At 42.3% G+C, this 17444-nt stretch overlaps 1 long non-coding RNA gene across 1 annotated transcript; it reads left to right on the plus strand.

Moving 5' to 3' along the window:
* The first annotated feature begins 5950 nt into the window (after positions 1–5950).
* On the plus strand, positions 5951–7255 carry LOC103707443. Its single transcript, XR_604146.4, has 2 exons — positions 5951–6682; positions 6824–7255. It is a non-coding gene; the product is annotated as an uncharacterized LOC103707443 (long non-coding RNA).
* The last annotated feature ends 10189 nt before the right edge of the window (positions 7256–17444 follow it).

Below are 17444 nucleotides of genomic sequence, written 5' to 3' on the forward strand. Positions count from 1 at the left end.
TTGCTTAAGGGGACAATTCATATCACTCGGGTACGAACACATTCAATAAAGTTAGAAAACAAAATATCTCAAAATTTTCTAGGCAACTCTTCCTCAATCGTGCACAGCTACCTCCCATGTGGTTATCCGCATAAACAGCAACCCAGTCCACGGTCTCGTTTGCCTCTCTATACACATATTTTGTCTGAAAGACCATCCCATCACTGCCCATCTCCCAAATATTTTGGGTTAGAAGGTGGTCCGACTCCATCTCGATCGGACTTTCTGGATCCATCCAATCACTATAGCCGAGTCTTCCTCCATCAAAATGGAGTTGACCTGCAGAATAAGCCGCGCATATCTGCCTCCCTATGCAGAATAATTCCGGCCGCTTCCCTCGGTGGTCTCGTTTGCAAACCAGAGTCTGACTCTATTGTATATAATTATGGGAGAGTCTCATCCGTATATAATAACCTGAAAAATCTTGGAGATTTTCTGGTCCATTTGTTAAGGGAGCTTTTTGATTTCCTTTATTGAAATAGGGTTTTGACTTCAGGGCGGGTCTTGAGCCTTTTCCATTATATCAGTTGAACATCTTCACGGGCTATCTAATCAAGGCTTAATTCATTGCTTCATACCTGAAATCCAAATTTAATATTATATCTGGTTTGCGACCGAAGTAAGAATAGATTGAACTAAAAATCGATACAACTATATTTCTTAATATATTTAGTTCGGATGAATGAGAATCGGAATTGAAAAATCAATTAAACCAAAAGATATTTTTGAAAAATTAATTAAACAAAGATGTGCTTCTGGAAAATCAATTGTTTTAAATGCATCCAGTTGAATGGGATTTGAAAACTGAGGGTAGAGTCTGAATTAGGTTTTGAAGGGTTAGTGCATTATTCCCATTTCTCCTAAAAATTGAAATAAGAATGAAAATCTCCATAACCAAATAACTGAATTTGGAGCTACTCATTCTCATTTCTATTACAAAACCCAACTTTCTTCAACTAAACATATCATAGGATTTAAGGACTTGTTCAAACAGTCGGTTCTTTGCCAATCCAAATAGGATATTTAATTTTAGAAGTGGAAGGTCTTTCATCAAGCCACCATATTTGCATGAGGCCTCATCAGCAGCAATGAGTCTATGATTTACCTAAAAAATGTGTCTGCGATGGATGGTTATGAGCACTTTGATTGGTGGGACAGCAAGTGCAACACTGAAGATAATTCAAGCAAGAAAGCTTCTTGTTTTGAATAATTCTAAAAATCTGCTTTAAATTTTTTTATTTCGTGGCATTTGATGTATACGACTGAGTGTTGGTTGAGTTGAATCTCAGTAACTTTTGATCTCAGAATTAGACCCAAATCTAATCATTCACCAGCCTGGGCCTTCAATTCACAAAAGTTTCTTTAGAGAAGAAGAGACATGCGGTGATCCCAAAAGGTAACTCCAGTATGATTGGCCATATAAAATGCAGTCCGAGTGATTTTCTTTTTTTTTTTGGCCGGAGGGGCAAAGGTCGACCAACATAATTTAGAAAACAAAGGTTCAAAGTCAATCCAATACAAATATTAGAGAGGTGAATTGATATAAGAGAGTGTGGATACAAGAAAACTGAAACTAGGGAGAAATTTTACAGATATGATTAGCTTCCAAGAAGAGAGTAGAAAGACTGCAATTACAGCATTTGGGATCAACTTAATATCATACTCAATAGCATGGGACAAAAATGATCCATGCGCAAGGAAGTATATAGGGCCGTTCCCTTTCATTAGAATTTTTTCTATCAATTCATTAACTTCACAAAACACTTTGAGGATGCAAAATATACTTCTTGCAGTTGTTCTTTTTCTTACATCAAGAAGAGAACGAAAAGGGGTGCATTCTATTAAGATTGGAGGTGTCAGAGGTGCCGAGGGTGGAAACTCCCACACAGGTCCATAGGTACGTGTGGCCACGAAATTTCATACCAAGTCTTCCACTTTGTAATTCTATACATACAAGCCCTTTCCCGTAGTACCGACAGATACGAAGAGTTGCTTTGTAACGTTAATCTTTTTGTTTGGACTAATCCCGGCACTCCATACACCGGGACCTGTTCAAATTTGACTTACCAACTCATAATATATGACTTGGCATCTTCTCATCTAAACTTGAGCTAGTTCCGGCAATCGGTGTACCGGGACTAGTTTAATTCCAAGTTAAAACTACTACCGTATTACATTCGATTTCGCTAGGGTGTTTCATGCAAAATCCATGAAAAGTTTGAGCTGGTACTGGCTCTCCATCTGCCGAGACTAGTTCAAGCACGACTAGTTTGTATTGTTTGATTTATCTTGCACGTCGCTAGTCCCGGCATTCGGTTTGCCGGGTCTAGTTCAAACTTAACATGCGGCATTCCGCATGGGCGACTTCCCTTCTCATTTAGTATCTGATGGGAGTCCCCCTCACAGGCTCACAGCCACCTATCCCCCTTCCGGCCCCTGGGAGTGGCGGAGAGGAGGGAGCCGAAGTCGATGGGAGGAAGCGCTCCGCCAAGAGTACGAGTTGCCTGTTTTTTTTTAAAAATTTTTTTGCTAAGGCGGGTGGATCATACTTGACAAGTATGGATACACCCAATAAAATCGAAAAATAACATACCTCGGAGTGCCAGGAGCAACTTCCTATCTTCAGCCCACATAGTACTACTAGAGTGACTGGCTACATAAGCAGCCACCCAGTCCGCCGCTCCATTAACTTTACGGAAAATATACTTGGCCTGGAAGGCCCCTCCAGCCCCCACCATTGCCCAAATACCTTAGAGCAGAGGGTGGATGCAACTAATACCCCTTGGGCCCCCACGGACCCAACTGATGATCGTGGCGAATCCTTCTCCAGGACGATGGAACTGGCCCGTAAAACACATCAGGCGTGACGAAGGCCGCCGAAACGGCCCTCAGCTCTGCTTCCGGAGCCAATATATCGAAGAGTTGACTGCCCCCTGCAGCCATGACCCTGGCAGACGGGTCCTGAATAACAAAACCCGCGCCGCCCTCGTACCTCCGTCCAAGACAGACCCATCGAAATTGACCTTGAGGAAACTCGGGGGTGGGGGCTCCCAGGTGAAAAACACCATACGGGATGCTGCCGAAGCAGTATGAAAACCCTAGATGTCTCGAGTTGTTAAGGTCCCTTCGTCAGGTAAGATGTGATTGAGCTCCACCGCCTGCACACGTGCACTCTCCACCACAAGACTCGAGGACATACTGCGTTCGCCAAAGGTTCGAGCGTTCCTAGCAAGCCAAATCTGGTAGGACATGTAAATCACCCAAGCCCCCTTCTGGCGAAGTAAAGGGGACTCCGAGCATCGGTGCATGGCCCGCGGGATACCTGCCAGTCGCCAAGTCGCCCTAGCCCATGTGCACTGAAACAAGGCGTGGTCCACCATTTCATCCACACCATAATCCCTACATATCGAAGGAATCTTCAATCCTCGTCCACTAAGAACTGTTCTCGTCGGAAGCCGGTCCCAGATCACCTTCCAGAGAAACAGTGCTATCCTCGGGTGAAGTCCCAAGCGCCAGATCTAAGCACAGTATGGCCCAGGCTCGTACTGCCACTGGAGAATGCGGGAGAGGTCGCCCATCCTGACGCTGGTCCTGGTAGAGGTGCTCCAAACTCGCATGTCAGAACCTGCACACCTAGGTAACAGGAGGGATCGAACCCTCTCCGCCAGATGCCCCCCAAAAAGCTGAACCAGCCTAGTCTCGTCCCATGCAGCCCCCCAGGGATAAGGAGATCACAGTCACATAGGCCCTCCGCAGCCTCGACACTAACCATTATCGGCCAATGATGCAAGGGGAGGGCATCTACCCATGGGTCCCCAGCCACATCAATATTGCGCCCATCGTCTATCAGCCATCTAGTATGGACCAATGCAGTAGGCAGGTACTTCGCAATCTCTCACCACTGATTAGAACATCTTTGCCCTCGGCCCAGTGCCTCAGGGCCCACCCGCCCATAGCAGGCTGCCATGGTCCGGCTCCAGATCCCCTGTGGCTCCAAAGAGAATCGGACTGCATGCTGTGCAATGAGTACCTCCTGTCTCTCCAGGAGCGACAGAACCCCAAGGCCATCCTCGGATTTTAGTCCAAATTATCCGGTTGGGACTTGAGATTTATTCAGGTCTATTTTAAAATTTTAATTTAATATTGTATTTTGAACTGTTTGATAGGTACAGAGAATTTGACGGACGAGATTAGGGTTATGTGAGCGAATCAAGGTAGGTAACCCTACACAAATCTTATTGATTTCTAATCACTATTTAATTGTAAGTATGAAATTATGAAATTGTATTTGATATGATATATTTTCTCAAAATTAGGATCGAGCATATGGTTGCATGTGATTCATAAATTTGATTAAATAGCATTCTTTCATGAATATGTGATTGGGTATAAATTATGGTTATGATATATTGCATGGAAATCATATTTGTGGCATGATCATGAATTTTATGTATAACAATGCCATTTTTCATTTTTCAATCTATTTATGAATGTATGAGTTATGAAAAAGAATAATGATTTATGAACTCTCAGGTAGCTATGTCCGCCTCTAGAAATTGGGGCTAGTCGACACCCTGAAATTAGCATCCAATGAATATGGCCCTCTACCAATGGGTTAAAGTTGGTAACGAATATGAATGAGTTACAAAACTCGTCGACTACGAATATGGCCATGTTACGGGATTATAGTGACCATAGCAGCACATCCTTTTGAGAGTAGGATTTATAAAGTATGGATAGATGGCAGCATTTTTTTTATATATGACTTGAATTATCATGTTTATGAAATTGCGTGGCTGGAGTATACATTGCTTTAGTACTAATTTAAATATATATGGTATGAAATGATTTAGTTTGCTATAACTGCTATTTTTTTTAAATGATACATTGGCATATGAATTATTATGCTTGATCCAATAAGATAGTACATGGTCACTTACTGGGCCACATAGCTTATATATCCCCTGTTGTTTTTTTTTCAGATATATAGGATGCTAAGAGCAGAAAGCCTAAAGAATTTTGAATGAAAAAATTTATTTTGGATGTATAAATTTGGAGGTATGTACTTTTGAAAAAATACTTTATGAATGAAATGACATTTTTTTTAATGAATGAGGCTTTATGTTACTGTAGGCGATAGCTTGCCGTAGCACGGCTATATCATGGGCCTAATCCGGGGTATGACATTCAGTGGTATCAGTATCCAATACCGGCCCAGATTTTCTCGTCTCTAACTCCGTGGTTGACTGCCAAGTAGTAGGAGAGCGGCACCTCCTCGCACGTACCCAGGAAAAAAAATAAAGCCGTTCCTGAGGTCCTCTGTCCATCCGATGTTTTTCTCAGATTAAAGCAACTTTGGCATTTGTTTGATAAGACCTTGTCTTTCCCTTTATTTTTGGTAAAAGCCTTGTCTTTCCCTTCGGGACCCTATCCCTGCCAGGAATAACGATAAAATCATCACCAAGATCGTAGGACTATTATTTTTCAACACTTTTTTTTTTATGTAATATAGAACTATATATTAAGATTTTATCTAAAAATTCGAGCGTTTAGATTGATGAGTCTAAAAATATATAAGCACGGTAAGAATCCTCGGTCTGTCAGACATGGAACTATTTTTCCTGAACTATGAGCGCTGATATCTCTTGGGTTCCCTCTCAAACATACGAGGGTAACATTAAAATTAACATCTATTGGCTTAAAATTGGGGATGGAATCGCACATAACTATTTAACTCCCGACCCTCCCCATGACTATACTATAACACGAAGTCCCTGTTGACCCAAACAGAACTGTACAGTCCAAGAGGAAGGATAATCTTAATTAATTACCCCATTAATTACCCCATTTTAATTACCCCATTTATTTATGAGTGAGTGGATGAATTGCTTAGGTTCCTCCTCGGAATGAAACAAATTCCGACATTTAATATGACACGATATTCCCAACTTCAGAAGCACAAGAATTGGTCCCCAAAATATACGAGAAAAGTCATAAGCTTCCTCTTGTAGACGTCTTCTCTACTAAGCCACCTGATGAGCAGTATGTCGCCCCACCCTTGGAAAGATAATCTCCCACCTCATAAGTAAGATATCAAACTGATTTGATACCAAAACCATCTTGCACCCTTCTAGTAGGCTTGCCTGAACCTTAGAGTCGATCACTGAGTTAGAGCATGAGCGTTTAAACTGCTCTCTTCTGGAGAACCCGAAGAGCCTGCACCGAGTTGAGCTTTGATAGGAATTCCTTTCGCTTTCACCACTACCGGCTAACAAAGTAGTGCTAAATGAACCTTCTTTAACCATTAAAGAAGAAAGGTATGGAATTCTCATTTGCCACTATCTCATTATTGTCACTAATCAATGAGGCTAAACTAATGAACCCCACAGCATCTATTCCCCGGGTCATGCCTGTCGGGCCATGATGCCTTCACATCTATAAGCAAACCTGGCGCTCCTGTTCAGCTGCTACAACTCACATTGCTTATCCAGTCACAGATATTAGATGAAGACCATCATACTCTCATGGCTTCTCCTTGTCCTGTTATTCCAGTCTCCCTGGTGCTCAGCCATCAAAATGACTCTTCCAGAAGGGAGTGGACCTCATCAACTGCCACAGCTACCACAAGGCCAACGGCTTCAAGGTCAGATTGCCTCAATCTCTCACGAGCAGTTTACCTTGCATGCCATTCCACCATCTGTGCAAAACTTTACCATGCCTTTCCTTATTTTTTCCCCTTGCAAGAGATGAATTGATAAATGCTTCCTTTGTCCATGTTTTGTAGGCCCGAACAAGACCACCGAGTTGAGCGAAGTCAGGAGAGGGGGAGAGCGTGAGGACTCGGGTACTTGGAGGAAGGAGAGCCACAAAGGAGAGGGTGGTGCAGCTGGTGGTGCAGCTGCCGGGAGAAGTCCTGGCACTGCAAATTCCGATCGTGGGGCACAACATGGACATCACAGTGCTGCACCGCAGATGCAAGTGCTATATACTTCCCACCTATCCGCCAACCCTAGTATTTGGTTGATCCTTGTACTTCTTTTCTTCTATTAATTTCTCAGGGTTTACATCCATTTATCATCGAAAGTGTGGTGTTCCTAATTGCATTCTATGATGATGACTGCTGTTAGATTGCAATCTATATATAGTGATGATCATCTCATGTATCTTTCATTGTCAGTAAACAACAGAATGTACTTAATTTCATTTTCCTTGTTGATATGAACCATGTAGAAAAAATAACAGTCTAAAGAAGAGATGGGTGGCTTCTAGGTGGAAAACTTGCATAAAATTCAGACTACTTTCGTGTTCAGCAAAACAAAAACAATCAAGTAGATTGAGAGTTGGCTCTGCATTAAGCAATAACTTGGCCCCAAACTTTTTCAGCACAAGATTTCATAGATATGAGATTCGATCTTCTAATTTCTTTAACTAATGCACTCATGCATCATTAATTAGTGGAAGGAGTCATTCATGCATCTTTGGAAGCTCTTGGCTCAATAAAGCTGCAGGAAACGAAGTCAGTGATGCCCACATGTGTTATTTATTTATCTATCAAGCAGAAGTGTCCGTGGATTTTAGTTATACCAGTGGTGCTTCCGAAGGTACCCCTGAGGTCCGTTGTTTGCAGATCATATGGTGTAATTTTATGAGATAAGAACTGGTTGAATAATATGTCCAAGTGTCGAAGATTGGGGCCAGAAAATGAATAGAATGTGCTGTGCAATTTCAGGAGGAACAAACAAAAGCAAGAAGCATGTTTTGCTAATTGATAAGAAATTCCTATACCAAATATTTGTGTCTATTATTATTTATAAAACAATACATGGGCCAAACAGTGAAAGATATTTAGAACAAAGTGGATGAAGAGGAGGGGTTTCTTGGGCAACTGCAATCATCCCATGGGCATGAGACTGAAGGGAAGTCTCATACAATAAAGATGTAGCCAACAGTCATGCACAGGTTGAAATAAATGAAGTACCGTTAAGTGCTAAAGCAATGAAATGATAACGATAAAACCAGATTGTGCTTAAGCATTTACAAGATCTAATCAAACCAAGAGCAGATTCCCACCACCTTCTAGTAAAATCATCTTTTTGGTTAAAGTAAAATGACTCATAAGCAACGACTTGAAATAGTCTCATCATTACTAAGCAAGCTTTATCCTATCAAACTTTTTCTCAACTTTATGAATAGATTATGTTCCATTAAGTTTCAGAAACAGCTGATGATCGGCTCTCATACTGATAACAGTCCTTAATTATAAATTGACGTCAAATTCCAAGCCAAGACAATCTGAGAAATCAAGTGGCCCCATTATATACCTAGAGGATGAGGTCAGAATTAAAAAGAAACCTGCATTTTCTTGAAATATCAAACAGTTTGACAAACTTGGTTACAGGGGTGAATGATCATGGGTGATGAAGAAGATTTCACTTGACTCACAGAATGAAGTAAGCCCTTGCCAACTTCTAATCAACCACCAAGAACCCTCTTCTTTGACGCAAGAGATCTATGCTTTCAGCACACTTTGTATCGAAAATAGATCAAATAGTGGCAAGCATAACATACATGACTCATATCCTATCTAAAGTAATACGTTGTTCCAGAAAGATGAAAATGGATTAATTTAAGGAATTATATGCCACTAAGTAAACTTTCACTAGGTACAATATTTTGATACCTATAGGCAAGAACTCCCCTGTATCTGTACCTGTTAAACTGAAAATAGTGATTAGCAGTTCGCACAGATACAATCAGCTGATTTTAGTTTATGGTGCTGTAATTAGCCATTGTCTATTTGGATGTAATTATGGAAGAAGCTGGCGTGCTGCATCCAGACTCATCACTCACAGGAATGTGGTTATCAAGTTCAACATTATCTTTTTAGCATATAAATTTGCATTCATGATCATCTAAATGCAACACCAGTGGGTACTGTGATTGGTAAAAAGAAGCCTGAGACTCAACTATTCATGAATTAAGGTTGATGAATTGTTTATGGTTCTACTTTGGTGTGAAACATATTCTGGCATTGAAAGTGGGCAAGGAACTCAAGCTCCAAAAGACTGGATCAGTCTCGAAGCTTGTCCTAATTATTCCAATCTCTTTGGAGTTTGCCTATTGGAAGTGCCTTTGTGCCGAAGGGCGGATTTCACCGATTGTCACAACTACCATGATGCACACAGCCCCAAAGTTAGATGCTTTCATCCCACAGTAGCTAAGCAATTAGCGTTGCGAGCCATCCCTCAACTGCTATATCTCTACAATGACCATGACTTATTAACTTCACATTCCGAGACTTTTCATGATAGACTTGACAATAACTTTTAATATAAATTAAAAGTGCTATCAAGCAAAAACTGTAATGTCCGGGCCCACAACCTACTAGGCCCAATAAGAAATGGGCCCAGTTAAGGGTTTGGGCCCAAATTTCACTGTAGCCAGTATAATTATAATAATTATCAGGAAAAAAAAAAACGAAGGGATAAGACCGACAGGGAAGGGTGACCCTCACCCCTGCTGGCAGCCGATGCCGGCGCACCGGAGACAGGGGGGCGGCGGCGGCCAGTCCCGGAGAGGGGAGGAATGGAGCGGATGGGACCTCTCAGAGGGGGGTCTCATCCTCTAAACAATTATTAAGCCTCTGCCGGCAACCCCAAGTCACAGACCCCCAAGAACACTGAACGAGAGAGAGAGCCGAAGCCCTGGAGCCGAAGGCGAAGGAGCCCTGAAGCTCCAAGAGGAAGGAGGGACTACCAGGGGGAAGAACTGCCCAACGGTAACTAGCAAAAGAGGTGTTGGAGAGGAGGCACCGCAGGTCATCCCCGGAAATGGTAAGCTCCTGTTTCCAAAATAAAATAGAGGAGGGACTCCGTACACGGTTCTCGACTGCAGCCTCTGCCGGCTCTCGGCCGGGGGGGGTTGCAGTCGGCCGGAGCCCCATTCCCTTCTTCTTCTTCAGTGGGATAGGGAGTCTCGGTGAAGAAAAGAAGGGAGGAAAGAAAAGAAGAAGAAAGATGAGAGAGGGAAGAGGGGACTCCCGTGTGCGGCCGCGAGCGTCGTCGGCGCCGTTGGTCCCCGCCGCGAGCTGTTCCTCCCTCGAGATCTCTCTTCTCCACGGGAAGGAGAGAGGGTCGGCGACCACGGGCCGTGGCTGCTGCAGGTGCTACGGGAGCCGCCGGTCGACCTCAATCCGGCCCTCCCAAACTCCCCTTCTTCCTTCACAGGAGAAGGATAGAGAGAGGAAGAGAGAGGGTTTGGGAGCGAGAGAGAGAATATGGGGTTGGTGAAGGGAGGTTGAAGAAAAGAAGAAGAATGAAAGAAAGAAAGGAAGAGGGAAAAGAAGAGAGGAAGAGGGGACTCATCCTCCTCGTCGTGTGCGGCGGCCGCCGGCTTCGGCCGCGAGCACCGTCGTCACAGGCTCGGCCGAGGACGCCGCGGGGCCTAGCAGTGGACGCCGCCGGTTGTGGCCCGGCCTTCTTCCGCTCGCCGTCCTCCCTTTCCGCTCGTCGTGCTCCCATCGTCGGAGAAGAGAGGAAGGGGGAGATCGGGATGAAAGAGAAGGGAGGAGAGGAAGCTTCGGGAAGGAGAAGAAAAGAAGAAGGAGAAGAGAAGAAAAAGGGAAAGAAAAAGAAAAAGAAAGAAAGAAAAAAAATATATATATATATAAAGGGGGGTTTAGCCAAATCTGACTAACCTAAGCCCAATTAGACTGGGCAAGTCTAAATCCGAGCTCAATCAGATTGTGCTAAGTCTGGACGAGCCCAAACTGCAAATTGGGTCAAATCCGAACCAAATTAGGCCCAAATTGATTTGGGTCCGAACCCAGTTGAGTGGAGTTAATCCCAGCAGGCCCAATTAATACTAAATTAGGCCCAGTAAATTGACAGAGGACCCAATTGGCTAGAAAAGGTTGGACCCAATTATAAACGAGGCCCAATCTGGTGTTAAATCGAACTCCAAAGGCTTTAAATTGGACTTGGCTAGATCCTTGGATGGGATCCAAGCAAGTAAGTTCATAGTATGATGAACTAAGAGATTTTATAATAAATAAATGGGGAATAATGTAAACTCTATGATGTTGTTTTAGGTGATTAAGGATTTGTCACCTGGACTTGAGCAATTTGGAAAGCGAATTGAGGTAAGTAATCTGCCTTAATCTTATCGTAGATCCTGTATTACGTTTTATAAGATGAACCAGAGTTTTTCATACAATTTGAATTGTATACATGATTTGTGAAGAGGGTAAGTAACTTGTTTTAATCTTGTTGTGAATCGTGTATGTACTGTAGGCTAAGAACGATATGTGTATCTGACATGCTCTAGTTACACAAGATATGATGATATATGCTTTATATTCCGTTATGCCTACAAAATACTGGGATTGCATTACATGCTAAAATATGAGTTATGAAATATGAACATGGGTGGTACATGTCAGTCACATAATTAATGGTTGTGCACATATTATGTTTTCATAGCTCTTGTGATACATGCAAAATGAATGGAGTTCCATGTTATGATTTTTCTTAGCATGAGTGTAAAGAATGATAATGATTTGCTCTAGCTGCATATTGCTTGTAAGGGGGTACCTAAGAACTACTAATGTTACGGGCCGAATGCAACTGAGCCGGCCTTGCCAGTGGCCGATAATGACTGAGCCAGCCCCGCCAGTGGCCGACTAATAACTGAGCAGGCCCCGCCAGTGACCAATAATGAATTCGCCGTAGCATCTATGAGGTACTACCTATACGAAGCATTATTTATGAACTCTTAAGAGCTACTGACCCAATATAACTGAGCCGGCCTTGCCAGTGGCCGAGAATGACTGAGCCAGCCCCGCCAGTGGCCGCCTAATAACTGAGCCGGTCTCGCCAGTGGCCAAGAATGACTTCACAGTAGCATTTAAGAGCACGACCACGGCATGCCGGGGCACGGTTCATATGCATACTTTATGAAAATGATATTTGAAGCATGATCATGAGGCTCGTTTCAGAGCCTGGGTATATGAGGCGGGTGCTTCCAAATCCTGCAGATGTGTTTTTGGGGAGAAGCAAAATCGGTGAGGGGTGAAGGACGCTTGCGTGAAGCCCCGGAACCGGCCAACATCTGGCAGGGGAGCCCCGTGTTTCCCCCTCATGTGGGCCCGATAGTCACGTGCCCTGCGCAGGCGGGCCGTGACATTTATGAACGTGCTTGGCCAAAGCATACATTGTTTTACAACGGGTTTTTGAATATATCCTTATGAAATGTTGTATTTTGCTATAACCGCTATCTCCTTTAAATTGCATACATATTATGCCATGATGATGATTAGATAAATATGCATGTCAGCTTCTCAAACCCTGCATAAACATGGTTACCGTTATGTTCGATCCGGTAAGATTACGTATGATTACTTACTGAGCCGTGTAGCTCATATCTGTTCATTTACTTTTTCTTTCAGATCCTTACCACTGATAGCTGCCAGAGACACGTTAATCTGGTATCAGGGCTTCTTTCTTTTGGGGTAAAGCAAGTATACTATTATGTACATAAACTACATAGAAGCTCTGTATTTGGGTACTGACCAGCAGGTTGTACTAAGAATGCTTTCACATGAAAAGATTCGGTTGGTTTGACTACCCTGTTACCCAGGTATGAGGCTGCGTGCTATTATGGGCGGTAGTCGGCAATAGCACGGCCGTGTCACGGATCCGGGTCCGGGGCGTGACATTTCTAGTGGTATCAGAGCAATAGGTTAACCATGAGTAAAAATTTTAAGCTTTAATAAGGAAATGGGTAGTTAAGTCTCATTTAGTGAGATTCCGCATAACCGGAAAGGAAAGAAAAGATTTTATTGGTCGTATCATCGGTCAGTCACGAAAATTGCTTAACACAAATATTTTGATAGGTGATAATGAGCAACAAAAAGAAAGAAGCTAGGGCTAATACAAAGCCATTCTAGGGGCATGATTGTGACAGGTATGGTATTAGAGCTTAAGATTTAAGACTACTAAGGATTTTGGTGTTTTGAATCAGAATGCTAACGAGCCATGCCAAAATAAGAAAAAGCTATTTTGGAGATTTCTCGACGGAGTAATTTGTATTTTGGATTATGATTAAATTAGATTTTGACTGATGTTAAGTGGAATACTAGCCATGGAATATTAAAGTACATTGTGATTATTTATGTATCAGTATATAGGTGATATTGGAAGTTTAACCTGGTACTGGGTACTGTGGATGATACTTCTAGTTTGAAGTTAATTATTTTGATGACAAGATAGGGTTTATTCATAAGTTGTTTAAGGCTTGGACAAGGAAAGATATTTTTTAATATTCTTCGAGGATAAAATCTGTATGACAATTATGCAGGCAACTATTATATAGAAAGAAAGTATATTTGAGAAATGAGATTTAAGAATTTCTCCTTTGTTTACTTGGAATGTGAAATATTAGATCTTTGCAAATTATAATGCAAGATTAATATTTCGATTGGAAGTCATTTAGTAAATTCTGAGAATAATTTTCAATGTTGAAGAATATTTTAGGCTCAAATGTTCTACTATGGATAAAGTGCAGTAGTTTGTGATCCTGTGATAAATCAATTAAACGAATATTAGTTGATGTTTTGACAAAAAAAAAAAAAAGAAGAAGAGAGAATGATGATGATATGGGGTCATTAGGAAATGCGAGTGGAATCAGCAATAGAGTTGATATGGGAACATGCCCAATAGCACATGATGTTTCAGGAGTTTGTATTTAGCAATCCCTGCTTCTAAGATTTGGAATAAAGTGTTTCATCTCTAATAGATGAGCAATTACTAAATGCCTTCATTTATCATTGAGAAGCAAGTTTAAATTGTTTCATGAGGAAGGTGAAAGTAATGGATGATAATTTTACATATCATCGTCTAGTGGAAGGAGCACAAAAGAAGAAGATTTTTAAATAAAGATCTTACGACAAAAGTATGCATCTCTTTCTTTTAACGGATATGTGAGATCGAGAATCACCTTCTAGCAATGCTAAAATAGGGCAGATTATTGTTCATGCAATTTAAGGATACCTAATATAAGAGATTGGGATACTAAGGAATAATTTTCAGAAGTTTACATAATTCCGAGCTTAAAATGTTCTAAGATGGCTTGAGGGCTAATCTCTTATTAGGAAAGAAGGCTTATTTTCAATAAATGAAGTTGTTGAAAATGTAAAATTCATTTAAAGCGTTGTCGCTTATTTAAGAGGATCTTATGTTGGGATACCCTTTCTTTACTCGCTCATGGAAAAGTAAAAAGAAGTTTTGGCTAAGTAACATTCGATCAAGATGGAGGAAAGATTTGAAATGCAAATACAGATGAGGAATTAAATAGTTTTATTTGTAGGCAAATAGTATGTTGATCAAAAGTTATTTGTGAATTCAAAGGAATTTGATCAGAATGCGCAGCGAAAACATAGTGATCTGAATTATTAATCTAAGTTGGCCAGAAGTATTATTCTTTTAATTCGGAAAGTTTTAATAACAAAAGATTTGATCTGTTTTCCTGTGTAGTAAGATTTTTCTGGATAAATAAAAGGAGAATGTTCTGATTTTTGGATAGCACTGTGCTATCCTAGATTCTCCAGTTTTACGTCATGCTAAGAAACTTCTTAGCATCTTTTGACATGAATTAATAGATCATCGATTTTGATCTTGGATCTAGAATACGTTGGTATGAACCTTCTCCCTCCTAAATTTGAAGCTTGAATTTTTTAATTAATATCCATCCTTTATTCGATTGAAAGAAATTGAGGTTGTCAATTGACTTTGATGAATATCTATCAAGGGTGGATTGAAGTTGTTTATGATCTAATCTTGTGATAGATCGGGTAATCGAGAGCAGTGGATACTTTGACAAAGAAACTCGAAGTTCTTATTCAGAATTGAGATGTAGATTTTTGTGTATAAGAGAAAAGTTTGATTTAGATCACCTACCAAAAGAATCAAATCTGAAAATGTTAGACCTTATTCTTTTGATAAGATCTAATGATGAAACTGTATTGATGAATAGAATTATTGAAAAATTTGAATTAGAATTCTAATGGAGAAAAGTGTTGTTGATTCTCTGAATAATCTGGAGATAGCTATATAATTTCACCAGTGAGTTTTTCTATTGTGGCAATTCCTGGAAGATTTTGAGCATCTTAAATTTAGTATTAACGGATTGATGGTTCCTTAGGGCTTAGACCTGGAATGGCCCCTACACCTAGCTATAACATTTTCAATCTTTCTCTTCGAAAGGGGTTTGAGGCTTTGCTAGGATAAAGGTTGATCATTAAATTGTAGGCAAAGTTAAGAGAAGAAAGAGGATTATAGATTATGAAAAGTATTTGATGCTAATGCTCTCACCTATTTCTATTAACCCGATTACGACCGTTGTGTGGACTTAATCGAGAGCAATTAATTTCTTGGGCCAAGAATCATAGCATTTAAAATCTAAGGTTGGAAGACTAGTCCTCTTTTGAAAGAGATCAAAGAACTCCTACGTGTCATAGATGGAAAGGTTCAAGTTTTGAGATGCCATGACTTTGTTTGTCAAATCTTATCAGTAGGTACTCCGAGAGAGAGACTAACTGAGATCTCGAGGATGACTCAATGGTTGAATACTTTTAAAGCCTGAACCTTAAGGTATGACTAATTTCGAGGACGAAATTTATTTTAAGGGGGGTAGAATGTAATGTCCGGGCCCACAACCTACTAGGCCCAATAAGAAATGGGCCCAGTTAAGGGTTTGGGCCCAAATTTCACTGTAGCCAGTATAATTATAATAATTATCAGGAAAAAAAAAACGAAGGGATAAGACCGATAGGGAAGGGTGACCCTCACCCCTGCTGGCAGCCGATGCCGGCGCACCGGAGACAGGGGGGCGGCGGCGGCCAGTCCCGGAGAGGGGAGGAATGGAGCGGATGGGACCTCTCAGAGGGGGGTCTCATCCTCTAAACAATTATTAAGCCTCTGCCGGCAACCCCAAGTCACAGACCCCCAAGAACACTGAACGAGAGAGAGAGCCGAAGCCCTGGAGCCGAAGGCGAAGGAGCCCTGAAGCTCCAAGAGGAAGGAGGGACTACCAGGGGGAAGAACTGCCCAACGGTAACTAGCAAAAGAGGTGTTGGAGAGGAGGCACCGCAGGTCATCCCCGAAAATGGTAAGCTCCTGTTCCAAAATAAAATAGAGGAGGGACTCCGTACACGGTTTCTCGACTGCAGCCTCTGCCGGCTCTCGGCCGGGGGGGGTTGCAGTCGGCCGGAGCCCCATTCCCTTCTTCTTCTTCAGTGGATAGGGAGTCTCGGTGAAGAAAAGAAGGGAGGAAAGAAAAGAAGAAGAAAGATGAGAGAGGGAAGAGGGGGACTCCCGTGTGCGGCCGCGAGCGTCGTCGGCGCCGTTGGTCCCCGCCGCGGGCTGTTCCTCCCTCGAGATCTCTCTTCTCCACGGGAAGGAGAGAGGGTCGGCGACCACGGGCCGCGGCTGCTGCAGGTGCTACGGGAGCCGCCGTCGACCTCAATCCGGCCCTCCCAAACTCCCCTTCTTCCTTCACAGGAGAAGGATAGAGAGAGGAAGAGAGAGGGTTTGGGAGCGAGAGAGAGAATATGGGTTGGTGAAGGGAGGTTGAAGAAAAGAAGAAGAATGAAAGAAAGAAAGGAAGAGGGAAAAGAAGAGAGGAAGAGGGGACTCATCCTCCTCGTCGTGTGCGGCGGCCGCCGGCTTCGGCCGCGAGCACCGTCGTCACAGGCTCGGCCGAGGACGCCGCGGGGCCTAGCCGTGGACGCCGCCGGTTGTGGCCCGGCCTTCTTCCGCTCGCCGTCCTCCCTTTCCGCTCGTCGTGCTCCCATCGTCGGAGAAGAGAGGAAGGGGGAGATCGGGATGAAAGAGAAGGAAGGAGAGGAAGCTTCGGGAAGGAGAAGAAAAGAAGAAGGAGAAGAGAAGAAAAAGGGAAAGAAAAAGAAAAAGAAAGAAAGAAAGAAAAAAATATATATAAAAAGGGGGGTTTAGCCAAATCTGACTAACCTAAGCCCAATTAGACTGGGCAAGTCTAAATCCGAGCTCAATCAGATTGTGCTAAGTCTGGACGAGCCCAAACTGCAAATTGGGTCAAATCCGAACCAAATTAGGCCCAAATTGATTTGGGTCCGAACCCAGTTGAGTGGAGTTAATCCCAGCAGGCCCAATTAATACTAAATTAGGCCCAGTAAATTGACAGAGGACCCAATTGGCTAGAAAAGGTTGGACCCAATTATAAACGAGGCCCAATTTGGTGTTAAATCGAACTCCAAAGGCTTTAAATTGGACTTGGCTAGATCCTTGGATGGGATCCAAGCAAGTAAGTTCATAGTATGATGAACTAAGAGATTTTATAATAAATAAATGGGGAATAATGTAAACCCTATG

The sequence above is a fragment of the Phoenix dactylifera genome, chromosome 1 (assembly GCF_009389715.1).
Source record: "Phoenix dactylifera cultivar Barhee BC4 chromosome 1, palm_55x_up_171113_PBpolish2nd_filt_p, whole genome shotgun sequence".
In the NCBI taxonomy this organism is placed as follows: Eukaryota; Viridiplantae; Streptophyta; class Magnoliopsida; order Arecales; family Arecaceae; genus Phoenix; species Phoenix dactylifera.